Raw genomic sequence first — 11,319 nt, forward strand, 5'->3', positions numbered from 1 at the left:
TTACCACAGTCGCTGTTGTGGAAGAAATTACTTGTTAGATTAATAAAAAAAATGTTGGCAAAACATGGCTTTATACCTCAGTGTCAAGTTGTGCAAGACAGATAAACGTTTTCAGAATATAAATACATTTTTTATGGCATTAACATTAATGACAGCAGTTGGTCAGCCTTTACTGTTGTCAAAAATATAACAGGATTCCAATAATAATTCTATCTTGTTTTGAATGTTATTAGTTTGGGACCTCGATTGGTTGGCATTTTATCATTGTCATAATTTTAATTCAGTATTTAAAACCAGCCTGCAGAATTTTAAAGCATGGTTTGATGATATTCAACACTGAGGCTTTAAAAAATATCTCTTGAGAGAAACGTGAGGGATTATAAAGTTTAGGGGCTTACTACCATAGCATTGTGACAATAAATCTTACTAAGCTGGTGTAAAAGGAACCCCTCTTTTGTGGAATTAAATCTATGCTAGAGCATTTCACATGATAACTGTATTTAGAGAATTTTGTTTTGTAAAAATTGTTGGTATCAAATAGTATGTTCACTTTCTTTTTTTTTTTTTAAAGATTTTATTTATTTATCAGAGAGAGGGTGGGGGGGAGGGAGCACAGGCAGACAGAGTGGCAGGCAGAGGCAGAGGGAGAAGCAGGCTCCCTGCCGAGCAAGGAGCCCGATGTGGGACTCGATCCCAGGACGCTGGGATCATGACCTGAGCCGAAGGCAGCTGCTTAACCAACTGAGCCACCCAGGCGTCCCAGTATGTTCACTTTCTAATGACTTCTTAACCCAAGTAGTGCTAACCCTTCACCCCTCCCTCTCAGTCTGGCACTCAAGTGTTATTGCTCTTGGACCTTAGAGTACTTCTCAAGGATTATGGTCGGTCCACTTGTGTTTGGGTGTTGCCGAACTAACAACAGCTCTCTAGTGTAATTCTGTGCGGGGTTGGAGCAGAGAGCAGCAGTTCACGTCGTTGTCCGTCATTACCCCCAATCTCCATAATTCCTGAGAAAGTAATACTCACATTCCCAAATTTGGAAGGAAAATAGTATGAGGACTGTCCCTCTTGACTAATGGAGACAACTTAATCTCAGAAGAGAAAACGAAGTTCAGACATTATTTAATAACCCAGGTGAGCCTTTCCCTGAACCGTCCTTGGCTCTTTTTAGCTAGGCTTCAGAAAAGCAAATTCAGCTCCGAATTGTATCTTGAAGAAAAATACAAACTGGTCTCAGAGTGGGAGGAGTGTTAAGTCACCTACCCTATCAAAGCTTATGGAATGTCTTCTGTTGCCTATGTTCAGCTTGAGCAAAATAAAAAGAAACATGATAACTATGTAAACATATAGCAGCATTAGTTTTAAAACTTCTGTGTGCCTAAGAATCATTAGGATAAAATCTGGGATTCCATCCCTGGAGATTTTGATTCGAATCGGTTGGTCTGAGATGGGACCAGGAAATTTGCATTTCAGACAAGCTTCTGGGTAACACTGGCAGCTGTCAGTACCTGTGGTCCTAACTGAGGAGCCCTGTACATAGAGCATAAGGCAAAAGAATTAATGACTCATCTGGGAAGAGAATGTAATTCATGTAGCAGAAGAAAATTTTTTCTATTTGCTTCCTGTTAATAGAATGATTTAATAAGAGGGGTGCATGGGTGTCTCAGTTGGTCAAGCATCTGCCTTTGGCTCAGGTCGTATCTCAGGGTCCTGGGATCAAGCCCCACATGGGCTCTCTGCTCAGCAGGGAGCCTGCTTCTCCCTCTCCCTCTGCCTTTCTGCCTGCTTGTGCCTGCTCTCTCATTTTCAAATAAATAAAATATATTTTTTAAAAAGGATGATTTAATAAGAATTCTGCAAAATGGGAACTCAAAGAGGAGAGACACAATGAGAAGATTATATTTCTAGAAAACATTGAGGACTTCATTGTCCCAAGTGATCTGTTTTATCAGTGCAGCCTGTTAGTTAAACTCTGTTGAGTTTGCATTTTGAAACCTTTTAGATGGATGTTTTAAAAGGAAATGTTAAATCTTTGGATATAAAATTGATTTTAATTGCTAGATTTTCCTGGACGCTACGTGATACTTAGATTTCAAAGTCACAACCAATCTTGATTTTTTTTTTTTTTGAAGATTTTATTTATTTATTTGAGAGAGAGAATGAGCAGGGAAAGGGGCAGAAGGAGAGGGAGAATCAGACTCCCCGCTGAGTGGGGAGCTTTTTCTAGGGCTCGACCCGGGCTCCTGTCCCAAGCTGAGGGCAGATGCCCAACCCACTGACCCACCCAGGTGGTCCACCAATCTTGATTTTTACATAAAACAAATTACTCATTTTTATTTTTTAAATATTTTACTTATTTATTTAACAGAAAGAGAGCACAAGCAAGGGGAGTGGCAGGCAGAGGGAAATGGAGAAGCAGGCTCCCCACTGAGCAGAGAGCCCCTTGTGGGCCTCCTTGTGGGGCTGTATCCCTGGGACCTAGGATTATGACCTGAGCCAAAGGTGGACACTTAACTGACTGAGCCACCCACACGTCCCAAAACAAATCTGTTTAAATGCTTATAGTTCTGAGCAGAGAAATGTATATACTTTTAGTTTCATTGTAGTAACCATAACAGAACCCATAAAATCAGGGGATACCCAATCTGAACTTAATTCAACCCTCCCACCAAAGCAAAGGACTTACTAGTTCATGTAACTGAAAAATCCATTGTAGAGTTGTCCTCGGGATTCAAATGTGATTGAACTCTCCATCTAAGTTGGTCTCACTTCTCCATGAGCCTTCACCCAAGTGGAAGAAGACTGGGGGGGGGGGGCTGGCTGGGATGAATGGGAGAGGAATGAGCATGGATAAAGTCTCAGAAAACTACTCTGGTGCAACTTCAGCCACATTCTTATCTTTGAATCCTATTTCTCACTTGATAGCCACTTGAAAAATACCGGGCTCTGTTAACCCTTCCTTTCCTCTAATTACTCCCTCCACCCAACCTCCTGTTATTCAGGATTATAATTCTTTAAGATAAGTTTATGGTTTTGTGGTTATAAACTGCTCAGATTAAGTGTTTAGCTATTTAGGAATTAATCTGGAATGGATAGAGCCAGCATTGGGTTGCTTGGCCTGGTTAATACAGGTATTAGAACCTGGGCAGCCAGTTCTCAAATTCCCTCAGGCGGCCACTGGCTGTGCTCATTGACTTTGTGTACTAGCAACACTTACAAAGAAAAAAACAATTACTACTCCTTTGTTTATTGTTACTGTTGAGTTGCTAGGAGCACATCTCTTTGCAGGTAAGTGTGCTGATGACATTTACTAGAGATGGAATCTAGAGTCACTTTTTTTTAAGATATTAAAATATATGCTTAAACAATAGGTTACGGGTAAATGTGATTGTCCCAGTAAAATTCTATAATATATAGAAATCTGGTGTTGTAAAATATTTTGAGATGTACTTCAGTACTTGAAGGAAAAGACAGGAGAGGCTAAGTATCTTGCTGTGATTCTATAGTTTATGCAGTTAAAAAGAAAAACAACTACATCCTTGGTGCAGCTTGGGGAGGAAGGAATGACAGCGAAGAGGGCTTCGTTAGAAATTACTTTGGGTGGGAAGAGACAGTAACAAAGCAGACTTAAAATTTTAATCTCAGCTTCACTTCACAACTGTTTATTTTACTTTTACTTTAGCTGAGATGGACTGGAATTTTCCAAATCAATCAAACTAAAAAAGGCGAGGGAGTACAGGAAACACCAGGAGAGAAGGCAAGTTGACATGGCAAATTCTTACCTAACACAAGCAAATGCAAGTTACAGATTAACTCAGCCTGTTTCCCCACCTGGAAAGACCCTTTCCTAAAATCGGATTTACGAACTGCGGTTTTCCTGACCATTTATGCTCTTTACTGCTTGTGTGATAATTGCAAAAGCCTATGAAGAGATTTCCATTTACTTGTCCTAGGCAGGGAAGTTACCTCATCCATAAATAAGTTGAGTTTAAAAACACCGTGCCTGCCTCGGAGCTCGAGTTTGGATCATATGTTATCTTTAGGCTCTTGGATTTTTAATTCAGTGAAGATTTATCATGTCACCAAATTAGGGTTTCTCAGTGTTTCTCTTGAAGCACAGGTCTGCCTGGGACCGTGGCTCGATGTGACCCAAGTGCAAAAAAACTTTGTTGATCTCTTTTAGTTTAAAATCCATGCAGGGCGCCTGGGTGGCTCAGTGGGTTAAGCCGCTGCCTCCGGCTCAGGTCATGATCTCAGGGTCCTGGGATCGAGTCCCACATCGGGCTCTCTGCTCAGCAGGGAGCCTGCTTCCTCCTCTCTCTTTCTGCCTGCCTCTCTGCCTACTTGTGATCTCTCTCTGTCAAATAAATAAATAAAAATCTTTAAAATCCATGCAAAAAAACCACCTCATTTCACTCCAAATCGTTCATACTAGTTTTAACATAAAAATTTTGTTTTATTCTTAATAACGTTCTAAAGCTTCAAGCAAAATTCATACTCTTAAAAACTGTGTTTCTCCTCAGGCTATGTGTAACTTCGGTTCCATTGCATCTATTTCTCTTGGGGTTTGGGGGAGTGTGCTTGTGTGTACACATCCTAGGAAACAACGTGATCTATGTTATAGACTCACTTTCTTTAAGTTTATATGAACTTTCTGTATAATCTGCAGTAAAGCACTATGCTCAAGAATTACTATAGTAACTGAAGGAGTATGTTCCAGGAAATTTGTTTCCAGAAGATGCATGTAGAAAGATCATATGAGAAGCACAACTGTGAGTTATAAAATGTTATGTAGAGTCACAATACTGAAAAGCTATTTATTTATTTATTTTTAAGATTTTTTTTTTTTTAAAGATTTTATTTATTTGACAGACAGAGATCACAATTAGGCAGAGAGAGAGGAGGAAGCAGGCTCCCTGCAGAGCAGAGAGCCCGATGCGGGGCTCGATCCCAGGACGCTGGGATCATGACCTGAGCCGAAGGCAGAGGCTTTAACCCACTGAGCCACCCAGGCGCCCCTAAGATTTTTATTTATTTATTGGAGAGAGAGGGAGAGAGAGAACGAGCATGAGAGGGGAGAAGGTCAGAGGGACAAGCAGACTCCCCATTGGAGCTGGGAGCCCAATGTGGGACTCAATCCCAGGACTCCGGGATCATGACCTGAGCCGAAGGCAGTTGCTTAACCAACTGAGCCACCCAGGCGCCCTGAAAAGCTATTTAAATACTGTACAGCGTAAAGTAATGACAAACAAACACGCTGAGAACTTAAGCCTCTGAAAGTCTTAAGGAGTGCAAAAATGGTGGTCCAATAAATGCTCCTACAAGTGAATGGGTAGATGAAGGAATGGGTTTTGTTACACCATTGGTTCTCAACTGGGAGTTTTACTCTGTAGGAGACATTGGTGATGGGATACTTTTGATTGTCGTGACTGGGAGGCAGGGGTTCATTGTTTCTGTCAGCCGTGTGTAGAGCCAGAGATGCAGCAAAATAACCTATAATGTCGGAGATAGCTTCTCACCGCAGTGAGTAATCTGGTCTAAAATGCCAGTAGGGCTAGTGTTGAGAACTCTGGGTTAAGGTTAGGAGAGTTGGAGGAGAGTGCTGGGAAAGGGGAAAAAAAAAAAACCCTAAGACTAGTCAGGGGGCACATGCTCAGAGAAATGCTTGTGCAGAGTGGCCTCTTGGGGTCCTGGAATGGAGCCTAACAACCACAGCCTCTAGTTACAACTTAGGCAGGCAGATAACAGCTGAATCTGCCCGATGGGGTGAGAGAAGTCAGCCCTTCTTTTCTACTCAAGCCTGAAAGGGATTTGCTATCAGGCCTAGTGTGCCTTCAAAGCATCTCCTTTGCCTCTTTGAGAAGTTTTTCTGTGTTAATATTTTAAATTACCTTAACAGAGCAAGTCTTTCATTCCAATAATGAAATAAAGGCTAAATTGAAGGTGACTAACATTTTAGTGGGAAAGACTCAGATGTGACATGCCAACAAAGAGAATTTGCTCTGATTAAATCCTTTTTCTTTTTGAATAGGGGAAGATGTGGGGGAACTTTGAGGACTTAAAGTTGATAGTGGGCCACCTCAGGGGGCAGAAGGGGATACAGAAAGAAGAGGTTTCATAGTGCTTTCTAGGGAAGTTCCAATTCCTTGGAATGTGTGGGAAAGTAAAGCTGTGATCAGAAGCAGCTTTGAAATGTTTATAACTTAAGGGGGAAAAAAAGACTTTTGGTGTAGAGTCCCTCGCTACCCCTCTCCCCACAAAACTTTTGTATTAATGAGTTGGATGGTAAGAAGTGGTAACATTCTAAACCACTGGAGTCCAGAAATGCTTTCCAACAAACAAAATAACCTGTATTTTTTTTTTTAAAGATTTTATTTATTTATCAGAGAGAGAGAGGGAAGAGAGCAATCACAGGCAGACAGAACAGCAGGCAGAGGCAGAGGGAGAAGCAGGCTCCCTGCTGAGCAAGGAGCCTGATGTGGGACTCGATCCCAGGACGCTGGGATCATGGCCTGAGCCGAAGGCAGCTGCTCAACCAGCTGAGCTACCCAGGCGTCCCAAAATAACCTGTATTTTAATCCTCTGGGCTTCTACCTTAGGCTGACTGAACAGGGAAAACTAGCTTTAGAATCTGCACTGAGAGCCAAGCAAATCCACACTTGTAAGTCAACCCTATTCTTGGAATTTTCCATCTTCAGAATAACGTTTTCATTTAGTTTCTTAAAAGCTTTTTTTGGAGGGTTTCCTATGTGTTTGGTAACGAGGAAGATAAAAGTTGTGAAGATGTGTAACACAGTTTCTCCATTCAGGGAGCTTATAGCAGAAGAGACAACCACTCCAAAATAACAAACAGCAAAACATGTTAAATCCTGGTAAAAGAAGCCTCACAAAAGGGCTGAGGGAACAGAGGGATGAGGCATTGGATTTAAATCCTTGAAGACAGAATTTTCAATAAACTGGTGTGAAGGGGGAAGGCACAGAAGGATCAGCATCTCAGCACAGAGGCACAGGGTCTTTGTGGTAGTGCCTGTAGGGGAAGGGGGCTGGAGCATAGGAATTGGAGGGTGGGGGCAGAGGAGGAGGGATGGATGATATGGTAGGAAATAGGCTAGAAAGGGAAGCTGGGGAAAGATGATTGAGGGCATTAAGAGCTGAGGAACTGGGGGGCATTCTGTGGATGATAGCAACGGAAAGTTTTTGTGCAGATGAGCAATACGATCAGATCTGGATTTTAAATGATTCTGCCTATAGTGAGGATATGCGGGTGGGAATGGAGGGGCAGCAGCAGAGGGAAAAGAAATATCCAGAGTCTCAACAAAAACATTATTCTGGCATTCTCTTTTTATTTCTTTAGACATCTTTGACCTTGGAAATATATAAAATAATTTATTCAATTAAAAAATCACTGTCAGCTTTTGTGTTCTTTTAGTCCCTTTGTATTCCAGGGTTTTCTTTTATCTTAGGGTTCAGTGTCATGCCGAAACTGGACTCCCTCAGAATTTTCCTTAAATCTAAAGTTTCATGTTTATGATCTAGCTTTTAACCCTTAGATATCATTTACATTCCTCTTGGTATCTGTTTTCTGCTGCTTGGCTAAGGAGTGTCCCTTCTTGCCCTGAGAGCATGAAATTCACTGTAATTAAAGTGCCTGTGGTTTAGTGTGATTGTTCTTTCAAGGTGAGATCAGGGTTGGTTCCTGGTGAGGCCTCCCTTCTGGCTTGTGAGTGACTGTTCACTCACTGTGTCCTCACATGATTTTTCTTCTGCACCCACATGGAGAGAGAGAGAGAGAGAAAGGTGTCTCTGGTGTCTTGTCTTATAAGGACACCAGTCCTACAGGATTAGGTCCTCATTCTTATGCGCGCGCTTACTTTCTTGTTTTTCTGAGAAGTTATCCTTGCCCTTTGTGGCCCATCCCAGAATATAATCTTGGCTTTGATCTCCAGGGACAATACATGTCCCCTGAGTACTGATTTCAGGAAGGGCACTGACCCTAGACATTCACTGGAGGGATTAATTTTTCTTAATTAATTCTAAAGAAAATTATATGATAGAAAGTAAATTGATTACCCTTTTGGACTAAATGAGAATTCCATGTCAGTACAAGTATGAATAGGACTGGAGGTGCTATCATGCTGAAATCTGAAATCTTGCTAGGGCTATGCTGGGGTGCCTGATATATATAGGTTCCTCACTCCCACCCCAATCAAGAGGTTATAACATACTTGTTTTTTTTCTTAGAAAATAGTGGGTGAAGATTTCTCAAGTGTCCCTCATGGTGGGGTTGTGACTCTCCATCTTCTCCGTAATTTCTGAAAATCATTTAGTTAAGAGATACAAAATGTGTTGCAAAGAGACTCATGCTTCTGGCCATGATGGATTAACTGGAACTGAACTAGCCTTCCTGAATAAAGTAGAAGTAGATGAAATATGTGAAACAGCTGTTTTCAGAAATGGGACAGCAGGCAGTGCAGGACCTTGATCCCTAAGAGGAAAATAGCAAGGAACCATATTCAGTGGTCCAGGCTTTCCCTTGGAGGCTGTATTGGCCCAGGGTGCTCTAACAAAATACCACAGAATGGTTGGCTTAAACAGTAGGAATTTATGTTCTCATAGTTCTGAAAATTAGAAGGCCATAGTCAAGGTGAGATCAGGGTTGGTTCCTGGTGAGGCCTCCCTTCTGGCTTGTGGGTGACAGTTCACTCACTGTGTCCTCACATGATTTTTCTTCTGCACCCACATGGAGAGAGAGAGAGAGAAAGGTGTCTCTGGTGTCTTGTCTTGTTCAGATCTTTGCCCATTTTTAAGTGGGTTATTTGTCTTATTTCTGAGTTGTAAGAGTTCTTTATATATTCTGCAAACTAGATTTTTGTTAGATATGTGATTTGCAAATTTTTTCTCCCATTCTGCAGGATGTTATTTTCCTTTATGTCTTTTTTTTTTTTTTTTAAAGATTTTATTTATTTATTTGACAGAGAGAGAAATCACAAGTAGGCGGAGAGTCAGGCAGAGAGAGAGAGAGAAGCAGGCTCCCGCTGAGCAAAGAGCCCGATGCGGGGCTCGATCCCAGGACACTGAGATCATGACCTGAGCCGAAGGCAGCGGCTTAATCCACTGAGCCACCCAGGCGCCCCATCCTTTATGTCTTTTGAAGCACAAAAAGTTCTAATATTGATGAATTGATGTCTTTTCCTTTTGGTGTCATGTCTGAGAAACCATTGCCTAATTCAAGGTCATTTAAGATTTATGCTTATGTTTTCTTCTAATGGTTTTATAGTTTTAGTTCCTTTTTTTATTTTTATTTTTATTTTTTTTAAAGATTTTATTTATTTATTTGACAGAGAGAGATCACAAGTAGATGGAGAGGCAGGCAGAGAGAGAGAGAGAGGGAAGCAAGCTCCCCGCTGAGCAGAGAGCCTGATGCGGGACTCGATCCCAGGACCCTGAGATCATGACCTGAGCCGAAGGCAGCGGTCCAACCCACTGAGCCACCCAGGTGCCCCCCCCACTTTTTAAAATATTTTGCTTATTTATTTGAGAGAGAGAGAGATCACAAGTAGGCAGAGAGGCGCAGAGAGAGTGGGTAGCAGGCTTCCTGCCAAGCAGAGAGCCCAATATGGGGCTTGATCCCAGGACCCAGAGATAGTGACCTGAGCTGAAGGCAGAGGCTTTGACCCACTGAGCCACCCAGGCGCCCCTATAGTTTTAGTTCTTAAAGTTAGGTCTGGGATCATTTTGCATTAATCTTTGTATTTGGGTTGGGGGGGGCTTTTGGGGAGGGGTACATGAATATACAGTTATCCCAGACCATTTGTTGAAAAGACGATTTTTCCTTGTTGAATTGTGCTCTCACCTTGTCAAAAATCAATTGACTATAAACACAAGAGTTTATAATGGATTCTCAATTCTGTTCCATTGATCTATATGTCTAGTCATATGCCAGGATGACACTGTCTTGATCACTGTAGTTTTGTAGTAAGGTTTTTTGGCTTTTTTCTTAAGATTTTTTTTGGCTTCTTTCTTAAGATTTTTCTTAAGAGAGAGAGAGAAATAGAATCTCCAGCAGACTCCCTGCTGAGCACGAGCCCGCCTGACGCAGGGCTCAATGCAGGGCTTAATCTCACAAACCTGAGATGGTAACATGAGCTAAAGTCAGGAGTTGGATTCTTCACCAACTGAGCCACCCAAGTGCCCCTGTAGCGAGTTTTAAAATAGGGGTGTTTGAGTCCTTCAACTTTCTTCTACCTTTTCAAAACTGTTTGGGGTATTCTGGGTCCCTTGTATTTCCACATGAATTTTAGGATTAGCTTGTCAATTTCTACAAAAAAAAAAAAACCAGGATTTGGGTAGAAATTATGTCAATCTGTAGATTGGTTTGGAGTATATTGCATCCTAACAATATTAAGTCTTCTGATCCACGAACATGTGTGTTACTCTAATTACTTAGGTTTTAATTTCTTTAAACATTGTTTTGTAAATTTCAGTGTATAAGTCTTGGCTTCTTTTGTTACAATATGACTAGGTATTTTACCTTTTGATGGTATCCTAAATGGAACTGTTTTCTTAATTCCATTTCAGAATGTTCATTGCTGGTGTGTAGAAATACCATTTATTTTTGTATATTAATCCTGTGCCTGTGTTCTGTAACTTGACTGAAGTTGTTTATTCGTTCTAATACTTGTTTGTATGTGTGGATTACTTTGGGTTTTCTGTATATAAGATCATTCCATCTGCAAATATAGTTTTACTTTTTTCTTTATTGATCTGGATGCTTTTTATTTCTTTTTCTTGCTGTGTCAGAACCTCCAGTACAATGATAATTAGAAGTAACTAGAGCAGACATCCTTCTCCTTTCTAATCATTGTGGAAAGCATCCAGTCTTTCACCGTTAAACCTGATTCTAGCTGTTAAGTTTCCAAAGATGTCCTCTGTCAGGGTGAGGAAGTTCCCTGCTTTTTCTGCATTAATTGAAATGATCATATTTTCTCCCTTTTATACGGTATTATGGTCTGTTACATTAATTTTCAGATGGTAAACCAATCTTATATTTCTGGGATAAATTTGACTTGGTCATGTGTATAATCTTTTTTATATGTTGCTGGATTTGGTTTGCTAGCATTTGTGAAAATTTTTACATCTCTATTCACAAGCAATATAGATCTTTACTTTCCTATGCAATTTTTGTCTGATTTGCTATCAGAATAATGCTGGCCTCAAAAAATGGGTTTGGGGGGTGCCTGGGTGGCTCAGTGGGTTAAAGCCTCTGCCTTCAGCTTAGGTCATGATCCCAGAGTTCTGGGATCGAGTCCCACATCAGGC

Source organism: Mustela putorius, unplaced genomic scaffold (assembly GCF_011764305.1).
Source record: "Mustela putorius furo isolate JIRA1106 unplaced genomic scaffold, ASM1176430v1.1 tig00003834_pilon_pilon_pilon, whole genome shotgun sequence".
In the NCBI taxonomy this organism is placed as follows: Eukaryota; Metazoa; Chordata; class Mammalia; order Carnivora; family Mustelidae; genus Mustela; species Mustela putorius.